This window comes from Scyliorhinus torazame, chromosome 4 (genome assembly GCF_047496885.1).
Source record: "Scyliorhinus torazame isolate Kashiwa2021f chromosome 4, sScyTor2.1, whole genome shotgun sequence".
NCBI classification, from domain to species: Eukaryota; Metazoa; Chordata; class Chondrichthyes; order Carcharhiniformes; family Scyliorhinidae; genus Scyliorhinus; species Scyliorhinus torazame.
Window position 1 is genome coordinate 34158183 of NC_092710.1, and position 18145 is coordinate 34176327.

Consider the following 18145-nt stretch of genomic DNA (forward strand, 5'->3'; position numbering starts at 1 on the left):
TGTCCCCCTCTCTCTCCCTGTCCCCCTCTCTCTCCCTGTCCCCCTCTCTCTCCCTGTCCCCCTCTCTCTCCCTGTCCCCCTCTCTCTCCCTGTCCCCCTCTCTCTCCCTGTCCCCCTCTCTCTCCCTGTCCCCCTCTCTCTCCCTGTCCCCCTCTCTCTCCCTGTCCCCCTCTCTCTCCCTGTCCCCCTCTCTCTCCCTGTCCCCCTCTCTCTCCCTGTCCCCCTCTCTCTCCCTGCGTCCCCCGCTCCCTCGCTGCGTCCCCCGCTCCCTCGCTGTGTCCCCCGCTCCCTCGCTGTGTCCCCCGCTCCCTCGCTGTGTCCCCCGCTCCCTCGCTGAGTCCCCCGCTCCCTCGCTGAGTCCCCCGCTCCCTCGCTGCGTCCCCCGCTCCCTCGCTGCGTCCCCCGCTCCCTCGCTGCGTCCCCCGCTCCCTCGCTGCGTCCCCCGCTCCCTCGCTGCGTCCCCCGCTCCCTCGCTGCGTCCCCCGCTCCCTCGCTGCGTCCCCCGCTCCCTCGCTGCGTCCCCCGCTCCCTCGCTGCGTCCCCCGCTCCCTCGCTGCGTCCCCCGCTCCCTCGCTGCGTCCCCCGCTCCCTCGCTGCGTCCCCCGCTCCCTCGCTGCGTCCCCCGCTCCCTCGCTGCGTCCCCCGCTCCCTCGCTGCGTCCCCCGCTCCCTCGCTGCGTCCCCCGCTCCCTCGCTGCGTCCCCCGCTCCCTCGCTGCGTCCCCCGCTCCCTCGCTGCGTCCCCCGCTCCCTCGCTGCGTCCCCCGCTCTCTCGCTGCGTCCCCCGCTCTCTCGCTGCGTCCCCCGCTCTCTCGCTGCGTCCCCCGCTCTCTCGCTGCGTCCCCCGCTCTCTCGCTGCGTCCCCCGCTCTCTCGCTGCGTCCCCCCCTCTCTCGCTGCGTCCCCCCCTCTCTCGCTGCGTCCCCCCCCCTCTCTCGCTGCTTCCCCCCCTCTCTCGCTGCGTCCCCCCCTCTCTCGCTGCGTCCCCTCCTCTCTCGCTGCGTCCCCCCCTCTCTCGCTGCGTCCCCCTCTCTCTCGCTGCGTCCCCCTCTCTCTCGCTGCGTCCCCCTCTCTCTCGCTGCGTCCCCCTCTCTCTCGCTGCGTCCCCCTCTCTCTCGCTGCGTCCCCCTCTCTCTCGCTGCGTCCCCCTCTCTCTCGCTGCGTCCCCCTCTCTCTCGCTGCGTCCCCCTCTCTCTCGCTGCGTCCCCCTCTCTCTCGCTGCGTCCCCCTCTCTCTCGCTGCGTCCCCCTCTCTCTCGCTGCGTCCCCCCCTCTCTCGCTGCGTCCCCCTCTCTCTCGCTGCGTCCCCCTCTCTCTCGCTGCGTCCCCCTCTCTCTCGCTGCGTCCCCCTCTCTCTCGCTGCGTCCCCCTCTCTCTCGCTGCGTCCCCCTCTCTCTCGCTGCGTCCCCCTCTCTCTCGCTGCGTCCCCCTCTCTCTCGCTGCGTCCCCCTCTCTCTCGCTGCGTCCCCCTCTCTCTCGCTGCGTCCCCCTCTCTCTCGCTGCGTCCCCCTCTCTCTCGCTGCGTCCCCCTCTCTCTCGCTGCGTCCCCCTCTCTCTCGCTGCGTCCCCCTCTCTCTCGCTGCGTGCCTCACTCACTTTTGCTTTACTCTGTATCTAACCCCGTGCTGTACCTGTCCTGCGAGTGTTTGCTGGGGACAGTGTAGAGGGAGCTGTACTCTGTATCTGACCCTGTGCTGTACCCGTCCCGGGAGTGTTTGATGGGGATAGTGTAGAGGGAGCTTTACTCTGTATCTAACCCTGTGCTGGACCTGTCCTGGGAGTGTTTGATGGGGACAGTGTAGAGGGGGCTTTACTCTGTATCGAACCCCGTGCTGTACCTGTACTGGGAGTGTTTGGTGGTGACAGTGTAGAGGGAGCTTTACTCTGTCTCGAACCCCGTGCTGTACCTGCCCTAGGAGTGTTTGCTGGGGACAGTGTAGAGGGATCTTTACTCTGTATCTAACCCCGTGCTGTACCTGTCCTGGGAGTGTTTGATGGGGACAGTGTAGAGGGAGCTGTACCATTTATCTGCCCTGTGCTGTACCTGTCCTGGGAGTGTTTGATGGGGATAGTGTAGAGGGAGCTTTACTCTGTATCTAACCCTGTGCTGGACCTGTCCTGGGAGTGTTTGATGGGGACAGTGTAGAGGGGGCTTTACTCTGTATCGAACCCCGTGCTGTACCTGTACTGGGAGTGTTTGGTGGTGACAGTGTAGAGGGAGCTTTACTCTGTCTCGAACCCCGTGCTGTACCTGCCCTAGGAGTGTTTGCTGGGGACAGTGTAGAGGGATCTTTACTCTGTATCTAACCCCGTGCTGTACCTGTCCTGGGAGTGTTTGATGGGGACAGTGTAGAGGGAGCTGTACCATGTATCTGCCCTGTGCTGTACCTGTCCTGGGAGTGTTTGATGGGGACAGTGTAGAGGGAGCTTTACTCTGTATCTAACCCCGTGCTGTACCTGTCCTGGGAGTGTTTGCTGGGGACAGTGTAGAGGGAGCTTTACTCTGTATCTAACCCCGTGCTGTACCTGTCCTGGGAGTGTTTGATGTGGGCAGTGTAGAGGAAACCTTACTCTGTATCTAACCCCGTGCTGTACCTGTCCTGGGAGTGTTTGATGGGGACAGTGTAGAGGGAGCTTTACTCTGTATCTAACCCCGTGCTGTACCTGTCCTGGGAGTGTTTGATGGGGACAGTGTAGAGGGAGCTTTACTCTGTATCTGACCCTGTGCTGTACCTGTCCTGGGAGTGTTTGATGTGGACAGTGTAGAGTAAACCTTACTCTGTATCTAACTCCTTATTCATGGGTCACTAAACGCTAGCGTGCGGGTACATTAAGCAACCAGGAGGGCCAATGGTACGTTAACTTTCATCGCTCGGGGTTATTATTACAGGGGTTAAGATGACTTGCTGCAATTTTACAGAGCCTTGGTCACAACACACCTGGACCATTGTGTAGAGTTTTGTTCTCCATATCTAAGGAAGGATATACTTGCTGTAGAAGGAGTGTAACGGACATTCACCAGACGAATCCCTGGGATGGTGAAGTTGTCTGATGAGGAGAGATTGAGGAAAATGTACCCGTGTTCCCGAGAGTGCCGAAAAATGAGAGGTGATCTTGAAACATACACAATTCATACGGGGCATCACAAGATAGATGTAGGTTGGATGATCACTCTGACTGGTGAGATTAGAACCAGGGGGAGGGGGCACAGTCTCAAACCACCAGACATAGAAGCAGAATTAGGCCACTCGGCCCATCGAGTCTGCTCCACCATTCAATCATGGGTAATATTTTTCTAATTCCCATTCTCCTGCCTTCTCTCCATAACCCCTGATCCCCTTATTGATCAAGAACCTATCTATCCCTGTCTTAGAGATACTCAGTGATTTGGCCTCGACACCCTTCTGCGGCAAAGGGTTCCACAGATTCACCACCCTCTGGCTGAAGAAATTCCTCCTCATCTCTGTTTTAAAGGATCGTCCCTTTAGTCTGAGATGGTGTCCTCTGCTTCTAATTGTTCCTACAAGTGGAAACATCCTCTCCACGTCCACTCTATCCAGGCCTCGCAGTATCCTGTAAGTTTCAATAAGATCCCCCCTCATCCTTCTGACCGCCAACGAGTACAGACCCAGTGTCCTCAACCATTCCTCATATGACAGGTTCTTCATTCCAGGGACCATTCTTGTGAACCTCCTCTGGACCCTTTCCAAGGCCAGCACATCCTTCCTTAGATACCGGGCCCAAAACTGCTCACAATACTCCAAATGGGATCTGACCAGAGCCTTATCCAGCCTCAGAAGTAGATCCCTGGTCTTGTCTTCTCGCCCTCTTGACATGAATGCTCAGAATCAGGGGTAGACCATTGCAGACTGAGATGAGGATGAATTTCTTCATTAAGAGGGTGGAGAATCCAGAGGGTTGTGGAAGCTCAATCATTCAGCATGTTCCAGACACACATCGAGTGTGTATAATGCAATAGGAATGTGTGTGTGAGTGTGCGTGCGTCTGTGCGTGCCAGGATCTGTTTGAATGGTGGAGCAGACTCGATGGGCCAAATCGCCTACACCTGCTCATATTTTCCTTTGAGACTTAAATGCGTATACACACACAGGTTCACAGATACACACACACATGCGCGTGCACACACTGACTGATACATACACGGGTCCAGATACATGCATACATACACACACATGCGTGCATAGACACATGCGTGTACACACACATTGGCGCACACACACACATATATATTAGCCATTTAAGACCATTTGATAGAATGCTACACATCCCAGTTTGCCAATGACACCAAACATTAGACAGCGTTGTAAGCAACATAGCTGGAAATATCAAATTGCAGGGAGATATTATCGTTTTGGCAGTAGACTGAACTGGTGGACGTGTTTCAGTGTTGGGAAAGGTTTAGATGATGTGCTTTAGACTTAAAAAGGATAGAACCGTGATCTTTTTAAATGATGAGAAGACAGAAACATTGGAAGTTTAAACTGTACAGATATTTCACAGCTAGATTCACACAATACAGACAGCAATGTATCGTAGATTTTGGAAGTGCCACAAATGTTGTCAAGTGCAGTGCGAGGCGTACCTCAATGTTTCAGTCTTACTGAGAAACTGTCAGCCCACAGGGACAACCTTTCTGTATAATAGGATTGAAGCACAAGTTCAAATAGTTTTGTTTCAAAGTTTAAAATAACCAGTCATTTTTCTGTGCAGCTTTCGGAATCTGTCAGTGGAATTTAGGTTATACAGGCAAGTGTTAACAAGAGTATTGGGAAATGATTAGAAGTTTTGATGGAGATATTCCTGCATTATGGAAATGTGTGAGATCTATTTAGGGTTGGGGAATGGATTGATCAAAGGATGTAGTTTTTTGTTATCTTTCTCAGACTGACAGCCTTGAAGATTCACAACTTCCATGTGCTGAGATAAAGGATTGATCAACCAAGGCCTATTATTCAAATACTTCAGACAAGTGACAAAACAACAATAACAGAGAATATACAAACAGAGACAAGCAGACACCTGGAATCGGAGCTTAAACTTCATGTTTAAATGTGAAGGGCTGAAATAAGCAAGAGTCCACCCTGGGATTCGGTGCAATTTGAGTTCTGCTTTTCCATAAAATAAAAATAACTATCTGCAATGAAAAATTCTTTGGACAGGACAGAGGGATTTTGACTCTGTATTTCAGCCCAGACAGTATTTTGGTTGTGAGTGTTTGATGGACAGTGCAGATAAAGCTTTACTCTGAAACACTGGAATTTAGTTTAAGGGTGATTTAATCACATGCTTCAGAATAATAATTGATATTGTACATCTCGTGTGTGTCTCAGTGTCAGCTGTGAAACATGTACAGCACAATCTCATCCTGTTTCTGTGTGTCTCTCTGAAATTAGCTGGTCCATTTCCTAAATTACCACTGACTCGATTTCAAAAGGGCTCCATTGCCTGTGAAGCAGTTTGTGATACCCAAAGGTTATGAAAAGTGCTTTCGAAAAGTCTGTCCCCAAGCTGTTGTGAGGATGTTCAGAGTCAGTGTGTAACTTGGGTCACACACAGGCCAGATACACCACTCCAAGTTAAAGGTGGAGAATGGATCTCGCTCCATTTGAAAGATGTAATGACGCAGCCTGTCTGAGTTTGTGTCTGTGTGTGAGTTTGTGTTTGTCTGTACACGTGTTTGTGTGTCTTGGGTGGGGTGGGAGGTTGTGTGTGTGTGACTCATTACGCGGCACGGTAGCACAGAGGGTAGCACTGTGGCTTCACAGCTCCAGGGTCCCGGGTTCGATTCTTGGCATGTTCTCCCTGTGTCTGTGTGGGTTTCCTCCGGGAGCTCCGGTTTCCTCCCACAAGTCTGAAAGACGTGCTGTTAGGTAATTTGGACATTCTGAATTCTCCCTCTGTATACCCGAACAGGCGCCGGAATGTGGCGACTCGGGGATTTTCACAGTAACTTCATTGCAGTCTTAATGTCAGCCTACGTGTGACAATAAAGATTATTATACATGGTAGTCCCACAGGCTCTTACCCTGGGTACATGGTAGTCAGCACTCCAAAACTGTTAATTGTAGTGTCCACAGCAGTGTGGTGTAATGTAGTATTAACTGGGACAAGAGCTTATAGTATAAACAGTGACGGGGTCAACTGCAGTGATCACTGGGAAAGGAGCTAATGTGTTCTCAATAGAGATGTGGATGAGAAAGGTTATATATTACAAGGTAATATTCACAATGACATTCTCTAATGCAGTAATATTTCTCACACCGTGTAGAGCAGGATTTACAGCTACTGATGCTGCTGGGAAATAAATTCATCCAGGGCTTTGTATCGGATTATTAAAATAGGTTATTGATTACGGTGGTCTAGTCGCTAAGGCAGATCAGCTGAATGGCCAATTCCTGTTCCTATGTACCTCTCCTGGGAGTATTTGGTGAGGACAGATGTAGAGGGAGCTACATCTGGACAATTTTGGACACTAAGGGCAATTTAGCATGGCCAATCCACCTAACTTGCACATCTTTGGACTGTGGGAGGAAACCGGAGCACCCAGAGGAAACCCACGCACACACGGGGAGCATGTGCAGACTCCGCACAGACAGTGACCCAAGACGGAATCGAACCTGGGACCCTGGAGCTGTGAAGCAATTGTGCGATCCACAATGCTACCATGCTGCCCCAGAGCTTTACTCTGTATCTCACCGCGTGCTGTACCTGTCTTGGGAGTGTTTGATGGGGACAGTCTAGAGGGAGCTTTACTCTGTATCTCACCCCGTGCTGTACCTGTCCGAGAAGTATTTGATGGGGACAGTGCAGAGGGAGCTTTACTCTTTATCTAACCTTATGCTGTACCTGTCCTGTTAATGTTTAATGGGGACAGTGTAGAGGGAGCTTTACTCTGTATCTAACCCCGTGTTGTACCTGTCCTGGAACTGTTTGATGGGGACGACGTGGAGGGAGCTTTACTCTGTATCTAACCCCGTGCTGTACCTGTGTGGGAGTGTTTGATGGGGACAGTGTAGAGGGAGCTTTACTCTGTATCTAACCCCGTGCTGTGCCTGTCCTGGGAGTGTTTGATGGGGACGACGTGGAGGGAGCTTTACTCTGTATCTAACCCCGTGCTGTACCTATCTTGGGACTGTTTGATGGTGATAGTGTAGAGGGAGCTTTTTACTGTATCTCACCCAGTGCTGTACCTGTCCTGGAAGTGTTTGATGGGGACAGTGTAGAGTGAGCTTTACTCTGTATCTAACCTCGTGCTCTACCTGTCCTGGGTGTGTTTGCTGGGGACAGTGTAGAGGGAGCTTTACCCCACGCTCTCTGTGCGTCCCACGCTCTCTGTGCGCCCGTCGCTCTCGGTGCGCCCCTCGCTCTCGGTGCGCCCCTCGCTCTCGGTGCGCCCCTCGCTCTCGGTGCGCCCCTCGCTCTCGGTGCGCCCCTCGCTCTCGGTGCGCCCCTCGATCTCGGTGCGCCCCTCGCTCTCGGTGCGTCCCTCGCTCTCGGTGCGCCCCTCGCTCGTACACATGCACATGCACTCATTCACACTCTCACGCACTGCCTCACTTACACACACACACACAAAATCACTTGCGCGCACGCATTCGTGTACACGTGCTCACTCGTACGCGCTCACACTGATGCTTACACACACACACTCACTGTTACACACTCACTCGCTCACTCACACAGATGCTTACACTCATTCTTATGCACACACATTTATTCTTACACACACACTCATTCGTACTCACTCACGCGCACTCACTCACACTCACGTACACACTGCCACTTACACACTAACGCACTCTTTCTATTTGCGTCTCTCTCTCCCTGTCCCCCTCTCTCTCCCTGTCCCCCTCTCTCTCCCTGTCCCCCTCTCTCTCCCTGTCCCCCTCTCTCTCCCTGTCCCCCTCTCTCTCCCTGACCCCCTCTCTCCCTGTCCCCCTCTCTCTCGCTGTCCCCCTCTCTCTCGCTGTCCCCCTCTCTCTCGCTGTCCCCCTCTCTCTCCCTGTCCCCCTCTCTCTCCCTGTCCCCCTCTCTCTCCCTGTCCCCCTCTCTCTCCCTGTCCCCCTCTCTCTCCCTGTCCCCCTCTCTCTCCCTGTCCCCCTCTCTCTCCCTGTCCCCCTCTCTCCCTGTCCCCCTCTCTCCCTGTCCCCCTCTCTCCCTGTCCCCCTCTCTCCCTGTCCCCCTCTCTCCCTGTCCCCCTCTCTCCCTGTCTCTCTCTCTCTCTCCCTACCTGTCCCCCTCACTCTCCCTGTCCCTCTCTCTCCCTGTCCCTCTCTCTCCCTGTCCCTCTCTCTCCCTGTCCCTCTCTCTCCCTGTCCCTCTCTCTCCCTGTCCCTCTCTCTCCCTGTCCCTCTCTCTCCCTGTCCCCCTCTCTCCCTGTCCCCCTCTCTCCCTGTCCCCCTCTCTCCCTGTCCCTCTCTCTCCCTGTCCCTCTCTCTCTCGCTGCCTGTCCCCCTCTCTCTCCCTGTCCCTCTCTCTCCCTGTCCCCCTCTCTCTCCCTGCCTGTCCCTCTCTCTCCCTGCGTCCCCCTCTCTCTCGCTGCGTCCCCCTCTCTCTCGCTGCGTCCCCCTCTCTCTCGCTGCGTCCCCCTCTCTCGCTGCGTCCCCCTCTCTCTCGCTGCGTCCCCCTCTCTCTCGCTGCGTCCCCCTCTCTCTCGCTGGGTCCCCCTCTCTCTCGCTGGGTCCCCCTCTCTCTCGCTGGGTCCCCCTCTCTCTCGCTGGGTCCCCCTCTCTCTCGCTGGGTCCCCCTCTCTCTCGCTGGGTCCCCCTCTCTCTCGCTGGGTCCCCCTCTCTCTCGCTGGGTCCCCCTCTCTCTCGCTGGGTCCCCCTCTCTCTCGCTGGGTCCCCCTCTCTCTCGCTGGGTCCCCCTCTCTCTCGCTGGGTCCCCCTCTCTCTCGCTGGGTCCCCCTCTCTCTCGCTGGGTCCCCCTCTCTCTCGCTGGGTCCCCCTCTCTCTCGCTGGGTCCCCCTCTCTCTCGCTGGGTCCCCCTCTCTCTCGCTGGGTCCCCCTCTCTCTCGCTGGGTCCCCCTCTCTCTCGCTGGGTCCCCCTCTCTCTCGCTGGGTCCCCCTCTCTCTCGCTGGGTCCCCCTCTCTCTCGCTGGGTCCCCCTCTCTCTCGCTGGGTCCCCCTCTCTCTCGCTGGGTCCCCCTCTCTCTCGCTGGGTCCCCCTCTCTCTCGCTGGGTCCCCCTCTCTCTCGCTGGGTCCCCCTCTCTCTCGCTGGGTCCCCCTCTCTCTCGCTGGGTCCCCCTCTCTCTCGCTGGGTCCCCCTCTCTCTCGCTGGGTCCCCCTCTCTCTCGCTGGGTCCCCCTCTCTCTCGCTGGGTCCCCCTCTCTCTCGCTGGGTCCCCCTCTCTCTCGCTGGGTCCCCCTCTCTCTCGCTGCGTCCCCCTCTCTCTCGCTGCGTCCCCCTCTCTCTCGCTGCGTCCCCCTCTCTCTCGCTGCGTCCCCCTCTCTCTCGCTGCGTCCCCCTCTCTCTCGCTGCGTCCCCCTCTCTCTCGCTGCGTCCCCCTCTCTCTCGCTGCGCCCCTCGCTGCGCCCCTCGCTCTGCGCCTCTCGCTCTACGTCCCCAGTGTCTGAGTGAGTGTGTAAGTGCGAGTGAGTGTGTATAACAGTGAATGAGTGTGTCAGTCAGTGTGGATGTGTGTGTCATACAGTGAGTGAGTGTACGAGTGAGAATTGGTGAGAACTAGTGTGTGTGTGTGAGTGAGTCAGTACGAGTGTGTGAGTGTAAGTGTGTGAAGAGTGTGTTTGAATAAGAGTGACTGAGTGTATAAGAGTGAGCGTGTGAGTGAATGTGAATGTGCGAGTCTGTGGGCGTGAGTGTGTGAGCGAGTCGGTGTGTGTGAGTGTTTAGTGTGTGAGTGGGTGTGTGAGTGTGAGTGATTGCAAGTGTGGGTGAGTGTGTAAGACTGAGCAAGTTAATGTGTAAAAGTGAGTGAGTATGTGTGTGTAAGAGTGTGTGCGTATGTAAGAATGTGTGTGTAATAGTGAGTGTGAGTGAGGATGTGAGTGAGTGCGAGTCTGTAAGAGTGTGTGTGTGAGTCAGTGTGTAAGAATGATAGTGTTTGTGTAAGTGTGAGTGTGTAAGTGTAATAGGATTGTGCAAGTGTGAGTGTGAGTGAGGAATTGAGTGTGAGTGTGAATGACTGAGTGTGTCTGTGTCTGAGTGAGAGTGATTGAGCGTGTAAGAGTGAGTGAATGTGTGAGTGTGAGTGTATGAGTGAGGATGTGAGTGAGTGAGTATGAGTGAGTGTGAATGAGTAATTGTGTGTAAGTTAGTGTGAATGAGTGAGCCAATCTGTGTGTGAGCGCGAGTGAGTGCGTGTGTAAGAGTGAGCGTGTGAGTGAATGTGAATGTGCGAGTCTGGGCGTGAGTGTGTGAGCGAGTTGGTGTGTGTAAGTGATTAGTGTGTGAGTGGGTATGTGAGTGTGAGTGATTGCAAGTGTGGGTGAGTGTGTAAGACTGAGTGAGTTCATGAGTAAAAGTGAGTGAGTATGTGTGTGTAAGAGTGTGTGCGTATGTAAGAATGTGTGTACAATAGTGAGTGTGAGTGAGGGTGTGAGTGAGTGTGAGTATGTAAGATTGTGTGTGTGTGAGTCAGTGTGTAAGAATGATAGTGTTTGTGTAAGTGTGAGTGTGTAAGTGTAAGAGGATTGTGCAAGCGTGAGTGTGAGTGAGGAATTGTGTGTAAGTCAGTGTGAATGACTGAGTGTGTCTGTGTCTGAGTGAGAGTGATTGAGCTCGCAAGAGTGAGTGAATGTGTGAGTGTGAGTGTATGAGTGAGGATGTGAGTGTCTGAGTATGTATGAGTGAGTGAGTGTGAATGAGTAATTGTGTGTAAGTTAGTGTGAATGAGTGTGTCAGTCTGTGTGAGCGAGAGTGAGTGCGTGTGTAAGAGTGAGTGAATAATTGTGTGTAAGTGAGTGTGATCCTGAGTGAGTGTGTGTGAGTGAGTGAGCGTGTGAGTGCATGTGTGAGGATGTGTGTGTCTGAGTATGTATGACTGAGTGAGTAAGAGTGAGTGTGAGTGAGAGAGTGTGTAAGAGTGAGTGTGTAATTGGGTGAGTTAGTGTGTGTGTAAAAGTGAGTTTGGGTGTAAGAGTTAGTGTGAGTGATTGTGTAAGTGTATAAGTGAGTGAGAGTGTAAGTGTGAATTTGTTAGCGTGTGTGAGTATGTGAGTGAGTGTGTAATGGTGAGTGTAAGAGTGAGCGAGTCAGTGTGTGTGTATGTCAGAGTGAGTGATTGTGTAAGTCAGTGTTTGAGTGTGTGTGTGTGTGTGTGTGTGAGTGAGTGGGTGTGGGTGAGTGTGTTTAAGTGTGAGTGGGTGTGTGTGAGTGGGTGTGTGTGAGTGGGTGTGTGTGAGTGGGTGTGTGTGAGTGGGTGGATGTGAGTGGGTGGGTGTGAGTGGGTGGGTGTGAGTGGGTGGGTGTGAGTGGGTGGGTGTGAGTGGGTGGGTGTGAGTGGGTGGGTGTGAGTGGGTGGGTGTGAGTGGGTGGGTGTGAGTGGGTGGGTGTGAGTGGGTGGGTGTGAGTGGGTGGGTGTGAGTGGGTGGGTGTGAGTGGGTGGGTGTGAGTGGGTGGGTGTGAGTGGGTGGGTGTGAGTGGGTGGGTGTGAGTGGGTGGGTGTGAGTGGGTGGGTGTGAGTGGGTGGGTGTGAGTGGGTGGGTGTGAGTGGGTGGGTGTGAGTGGGTGGGTGTGAGTGGGTGGGTGTGAGTGGGTGTGTGTGAGTGGGTGTGTGTGAGTGGGTGTGTGTGAGTGGGTGTGTGTGAGTGGGTGTGTGTGAGTGGGTGGGTGTGTGTGAGTGGGTGTGTGAGAGTGGGTGTGTGAGAGTGGGTGTGTGAGAGTGGGTGTGTGAGAGTGGGTGTGTGAGAGTGGGTGTGTGAGAGTGGGTGTGTGAGAGTGGGTGTGTGAGAGTGGGTGTGTGAGAGTGGGTGTGTGAGAGTGGGTGTGTGAGAGTGGGTGTGTGAGAGTGGGTGTGTGAGAGTGGGTGTGTGTGAGTGGGTGTGTGTGAGTGGGTGTGTGTGAGTGGGTGTGTGTGAGTGGGTGTGTGTGAGTGGGTGTGTGAGAGTGGGTGTGTGAGAGTGGGTGTGTGAGAGTGGGTGTGTGAGGGTGGGGGTGTGTGGGTGGGGGGTGAGCGGGTGGGAGTGAGGGGGTGGGGGTGAGCGGGTGGGGGTGTGCGGGTGAGGGGGGGGGGAGAGGGGGTGGGGGGTGAGGGGGTGGGGGTGAGGGGAAGACTGAGTGATTGGGTGTGAGAGACCGATTGAGTGTGTGAGTGAGAGTGAGTGAGTGTGGAATCAGTGTGTAATAATGAGTGAGTCTATAGGAATGAGTGAGTTTCAGTCTGTGAGTGAGAGTGAGTGAGTGAGTGTGTAATGGTGAGTGAGTGTGAGTCGGGGTGTGTAAGAGTGAGTTAATGAGTGAGAGTGTGTTAGTGAGTGATTGTGTAAGAGTGCGATGTGAGTGTGTAAGCGTGAGTTAAATCCACTTGATTAGATTGCACACTGTATCGCACTGCAGAGTATCTGTTAACTGTGAGTGTGTGCAAGAGTGAGCGAGTCAGTGTGTGTGATTGCATAAGTGAGTTTGAGTGTGTGAGCGAGTTAGTGTGTAAGAATGAGTGAGTGTGCGAGTGTGTGTGTGTAATAGTGGGGGTGAGTGTGTGTGTAAGAGTGAATGAGTAAGTGTGTGAGGGAGTGTGAGTGCGAGTTTGTAGCAGTGTGTGTGAGGTGAATGTATAAGAGTGAGTGTGTGAGTGAGTGTGTGAGAGAGTGTGTGTGTGAGACTGAGTGAGTGTGTGAGAGTGAGTGTGTAATAATGAGTGAGGGTGTAGGAATAAGAGTGTGAGTGAGTGTGTAATGGTGAGCAAGTGTGAGCCAGGTTGTGTAAGAGTGAGTTAGTGAGTGTGTTCGTGAGTGATTGTGTACGACTGTGTGAGTGAGTGTGTAAATGTGAGTTAAATCCACTCGATTAGATTGCACACTGTATCGCACTGCAGTGTATCTGTTAACTGTGAGTGTGAGCAAGAGTGAGCGGGTCTTGCACGATTAGAGAGCTCGATTCGATTCCAGTCTGTAACTCACTCCCGGGTATCTGTTATTCTATCGAAAACCATCCTGAACCCCTCGATTAGATTCCAGTCTGTAACTCACTGCCGGGTATCTGTTATTCAATATATAAACTATCCTGAACCCCTCGATTCGATTCCAGTCTGTAACTCACTCCTGGGTATCTGTTATTCAATATATAAACTATCCTGAACCCCTCGATTAGATTCCAGTCTGTAACTCACTCCTGGGTATCTGTTATTCTATATATAAACCATTGTGAACCGTTCGATTAGATTCCAGTCTGTAACTCACTCCCAGGTATCTGTTATTCAATATATAAACTATCCTGAACCCCTCGATTAGATTCCAGTCTGTAACTCACTCCTGGGTATCTGTTATTCTATATATAAACTATCCTGAACCCCTCGATTAGATTCCAGTCTGTAACTCACTCCTGGGTATCTGTTATTCTATATATAAACTATCCTGAACCCCTCGATTAGATTCCAGTCTGTAACTCACTCCTGGGTATCTGTTATTCTATATATAAACTATCCTGAACCCCTCGATTAGATTCCAGTCTGTAACTCACTCCCAGGTATCTGTTATTCAATATATAAACTATCCTGAACCCCTCGATTAGATTCCAGTCTGTAACTCACTCCTGGGTATCTGTTATTCAATATATAAACTATCCTGACACCCTCGATTAGATTCCAGTCTGTAACTCACTGCCGGGTATCTGTTATTCTATATATAAACCATTGCGAATCCCTCGATTAGATTCCAGTCTGTAACTCACTCCTGGGTATCTGTTATTCTATATATAAACCATTGTGAACCGTTCGATTAGATTCCAGTCTGTAACTCACTCCCAGGTATCTGTTATTCTATATAGAAACCATCCTGAATCCCTCAATTAGATCTTGCTCCTATTCCTTGTGGTCTCTTATTGCTAATTATTTCTATGTTTATCTATTTAAGATTATCCGGAAAAGTGGGATGGGAATGAATTCGGCATCGTTTTGGATTTGGATATTGGAGAAATCATCATTTGGGGTAAGTTCTGTTATGTTGAGAATTCACTATCTTCTTTGAAAATGAAACCCTTCCTTTGGAAACATTGCCTCATTCCCTCTACTTGCTGTAAATATCCTGGCAGCTTCTGTTTTGGAAACTGTAGAGGAACATTTATTCCCTTTGTAACCCCATGCTGAACCTGTCCTGGGAGTGTTTGCTGGGGACAGTGTAGAACAAAGAACAACAAAGAACAAAGAAATGTACAGCACAGGAACAGGCCCTTCGGCCCTCCAAGCCCGTGCCGACCATACTGCCCGACTAAACTACAATCTTCTACACTTCCTGGGTCCGTATCCTTCTATTCCCATCCTATTCATATATTTGTCAAGATGCCCCTTAAATGTCCCTATCGTCCCTGCCTCCACTACCTCCTCCGGTAGTGAGTTCCAGGCACCCACTACCCTCTGCGTAAAAAACTTGCCTCGTACATCTACTCTAAACTTTGCCCCTCTCACCTTAAACCTATGCCCCCTAGTAATTGACCCCTCTACCCTGGGGAAAAGCCTCTGACTATCCACTCTGTCTATGCCCCTCATAATTTTGTATACCTCTATCAGGTCGCCCCTCAACCTCCTTCGTTCCAGTGAGAACAAACCGAGTTTATTCAATCGCTCCTCATAGCTTATGCCCTCCATACCAGGCAACATTCTGGTAAATCTCTTCTGCACCCTCTCTAAAGCCTCCACATCCTTCTGGTAGTGTGGCGACCAGAATTGAACACTATACTCCAAGTGTGGCCTAACTAAGGTTCTATACAGCTTTAGAGGGTGCTTTACTCTGTATCTAACCCCGTGCTGTACCTGTCCTGGGAGTGTTTGATGGGGCAGTGTAGAGGGAACTTTACTCTGTATCTAACCCCGTGCTGTACCTGTCCTGGGAGTGTTTGATGGGGACAGTGTAGAGGTAGCTTTACTCTGTATCTAACCCCGTGCTGTACCTGTCCTGGGAGTGTTTGATGGGCACAGTGTAGAGGGAGCTTTACTCTGTATCTAACCCCGTGCTGTACCTGTCCTGGGAGTGTTTGATGGGGACAGTGTAGAGGGAGCTTTACTCTGTATCTAACGCCGTGCTGAACCTGTCCTGGGAGTGTTTGATGGGGACAGTGTAGAGGGAGCTTTACTCTGTATCTAACCCCGTGCTGTACCTGTCCTGGGAGCGTTTGCTGGGGACAGTGTAGAGGGAGCTTTACTCTGTATCTAACCCTGTGCTGTACCTGTCCTGGGAGTGTTTGATCGGGACAGTGTAGAGGGAGCTTTACTCTGTATCTAACCCCGTGCTGTACCTGTCCTGGGAGTGTTTGCTGGGGACAGTGTAGAGGGAGCTTTACTCTGTATCTAACCCCGTGCCGTACCTGTCCTGGGAGTGTTTGATGGGGACAGTGTAGAGGGAGCTTTACTCTGTTTCTAACCCCCGTGCTGTACCTGCCCTGGGAGTGTTTGCTGGGGACAGTGTCGAGGGTGCTTTACTCTGTATCTAACCCCGTGCTGTACCTGCCCCGGGAGTGTTTGCTGGGAACAGTGTAGAGGGAGATTTACTCTGTATAAAACTCCGTGGTGTACCTGTCCTGGGAGTGTTTGATGGGGACAGTGTAGAGGTTGCTTTACTCTGTATCTAACCCCATGCTGTACCTGTCCTGGGAGTGTTTGATGGGGACAGTGTAGAGGGAGTTTTACTCTGTCTAACCCCGTGCTGTACCTGTCCTGGGAGTGTTTGCTGGGGACAGTGTAGATGGAGCTTTACTCTGTATCTAACTCCGTGCTCTACCTGTCCTGGGAGTGTTTGCTGGGGACCGTGTAGAGGGAGCTTTACTCTGTATCTAACCCTGTGTTGTACCTGTCCTGGGAGTGTTTGATGGGGACAGTGTAGAGGGAGCTATACTCTGTATCTAACCCCGTGCTGTAGCTGCCATGGGAGTTTTTGATGGGGACAGCATAGAGGAACCCTTACTCTGTATCTAACCCTTTGCTGTACCTGTCCTGGGAGTGTTTGATGGGGACAGCGTGAGTGAGTGGTTGTGTCAGTGTATAAGTGAGTGAGTGTGTAAGTGTGAATTAGTTAGTGTGTGAGTATGTGAGTGAGTGACTGTGTCAAGAGTTACTGAATGTGTAATGGTGAGTTTGTGTAAGAGTGAGCAAGTCAGTGTGTGTGTGTATGTCAGTGTGAGTGATTGAATAAGTGAGTTTGAGTGTGTGGGCGAGTTAGTGTGGAACAATGAGTGAGTAGGTGAGTGAGTGTGCGAGTGTGTGTGTAATAGTGGGTGTGAGTGAGTGTGTGTGAGTGAGTGAGAGTGAGTGAGTGTAACAGCGAGTGTGTGTGTGTGAAGGAATGTGTAAGAGTGAGTGAGGGAGTGTGAGTGAGTGTGCAAGTGAGTGCTTACGTATGAGAGAATGAGTGTGTGTAAGACTGAGTGAGTGGTGTGAATGTGTAAGTGAGAGTGTGAGAGTAAGTCAGTGTGTAATAATGAGTGAGTGTGTAGGAATAATTGAGTTTCAGTGTGTGAGCGAGTGTGTAATAGTGAGCAAGTGTGCGTCAGGGTGTGTAAGCGTGATTTCGTTATTAAGTGCGTGATAGTGTGTGTTAGTGAGCGATTGTGTCAGGGTGTGAGTGAGTGTGTAAGAGTGAGTTAAATCTAACCCCTCAATTTGGTTTCACTCTGTAACTCACTCCTGGGTATCTGTTATTCTCCATATAAACTATCCTGAACCCCTCGATTAGATTCCCGTCTGTAACTCACTCCCGGGTATCTGTTATTCTCTATATATGATGTGGAGATGCCGGCGTTGGACTGGGGTGAGCACAGTACGAAGTCTTACAACACCAGGTTAAAGTCCAACAGGTTTGTTTCGATGTCACTAGCTTTCGGAGCGCTGCTCCTTCCTCAGGTGGCAGGATTCAACTGAGGAAGGAGCAGCGCTCCGAAAGCTAGTGACATCGAAACAAACCTGTTGGACTTTAACCTGGTGTTGTAAGACTTTGTACTATTCTCTATATAAACTATCCTGAACCCCTCGATTAGATTCCTGTCTGTCACTCACTCCCGGGTATCTGTTATTCTATATATAAACTATCCTGAACCCCTCGATTAGATTCCAGTCTGTAACTCACTCCTGGGTATCTGTTGTTCTATATATAAACTATCCCGAAGCCCTCGATTAGATTCCAGTCTGTCACTCACTCCCGGGTATCTGTTACTCTATATATAAACTATCCCGAAGCCCTCGATTAGATTCCAGTCTGTAACTCACTCCTGGGTATCTGTTATTCTGTATATCATCTATCCCGAAGCCCTCCATTAGATTGCAGTCAGTAATTCATTCCCAGATATAATCTATTCTGTGTATTAACCAACGATATGCCGGACTGAGATGTGGAGGAATTTTGTCACTCAGATGGTGGTGAATCCTGGGAATTCTCTATCCCAGAGGGATGTGGAGACTCAGTCATTGAGCCGGTTCTAGACTGCGATTGATTGATCAACAAGAGGCACGGGGATAGGGGAGGAAGACGGTGTTGAAATGGAAGAATCTCCATGATCATATTGATTGGTGGAGTGAGTTCGAAGGGCTGAATGGACCAGTCCTGCTCCTATTCCTTGTGGTCTGTCATTGCTAATTATTTCTATGTTTATCTATTTAAGATTATCCGGAAAAGTGGGATGGAAATGAATTCGGCATCGTTTTGGATTTGGATATTGGAGTAATCATCATTTGGGGTCAGTTCTGTTATGTTGATAATTTGCGATCTCTTTTCAAAATAAAACCCTTCCTTTGAAAACATTGCTTCATTCCCTCTACTTGCTGTAAATATCCTGGCAGCGTCTGTTGTGGAAATTGGAGAGGAACATTTATTCCGTTTGTAACCCCGTGGTGCACCTGTCCTGGTAGTGTTTGATGGGACAGTGTAGAGGGAGCTTTACTCTGTATCTAACCCCGTGCTGTACCTGTCCTGGGAGTGTTTGATGGGGCAGTGTAGAGGGAGCTTTACTCTCTTTCTAACCCCGTG

The 18145-nt window shown here is 51.6% G+C and overlaps 1 long non-coding RNA gene across 1 annotated transcript; it reads left to right on the forward strand.

Annotated features, from left to right (window-relative positions):
* Positions 1-13932: 13932 nt before the first annotated feature.
* LOC140411583 (uncharacterized) lies at positions 13933-17917 on the forward strand. Its single transcript, XR_011940876.1, has 2 exons — positions 13933-14122; positions 17781-17917. It is a non-coding gene; the product is annotated as an uncharacterized lncRNA (long non-coding RNA).
* The last annotated feature ends 228 nt before the right edge of the window (positions 17918-18145 follow it).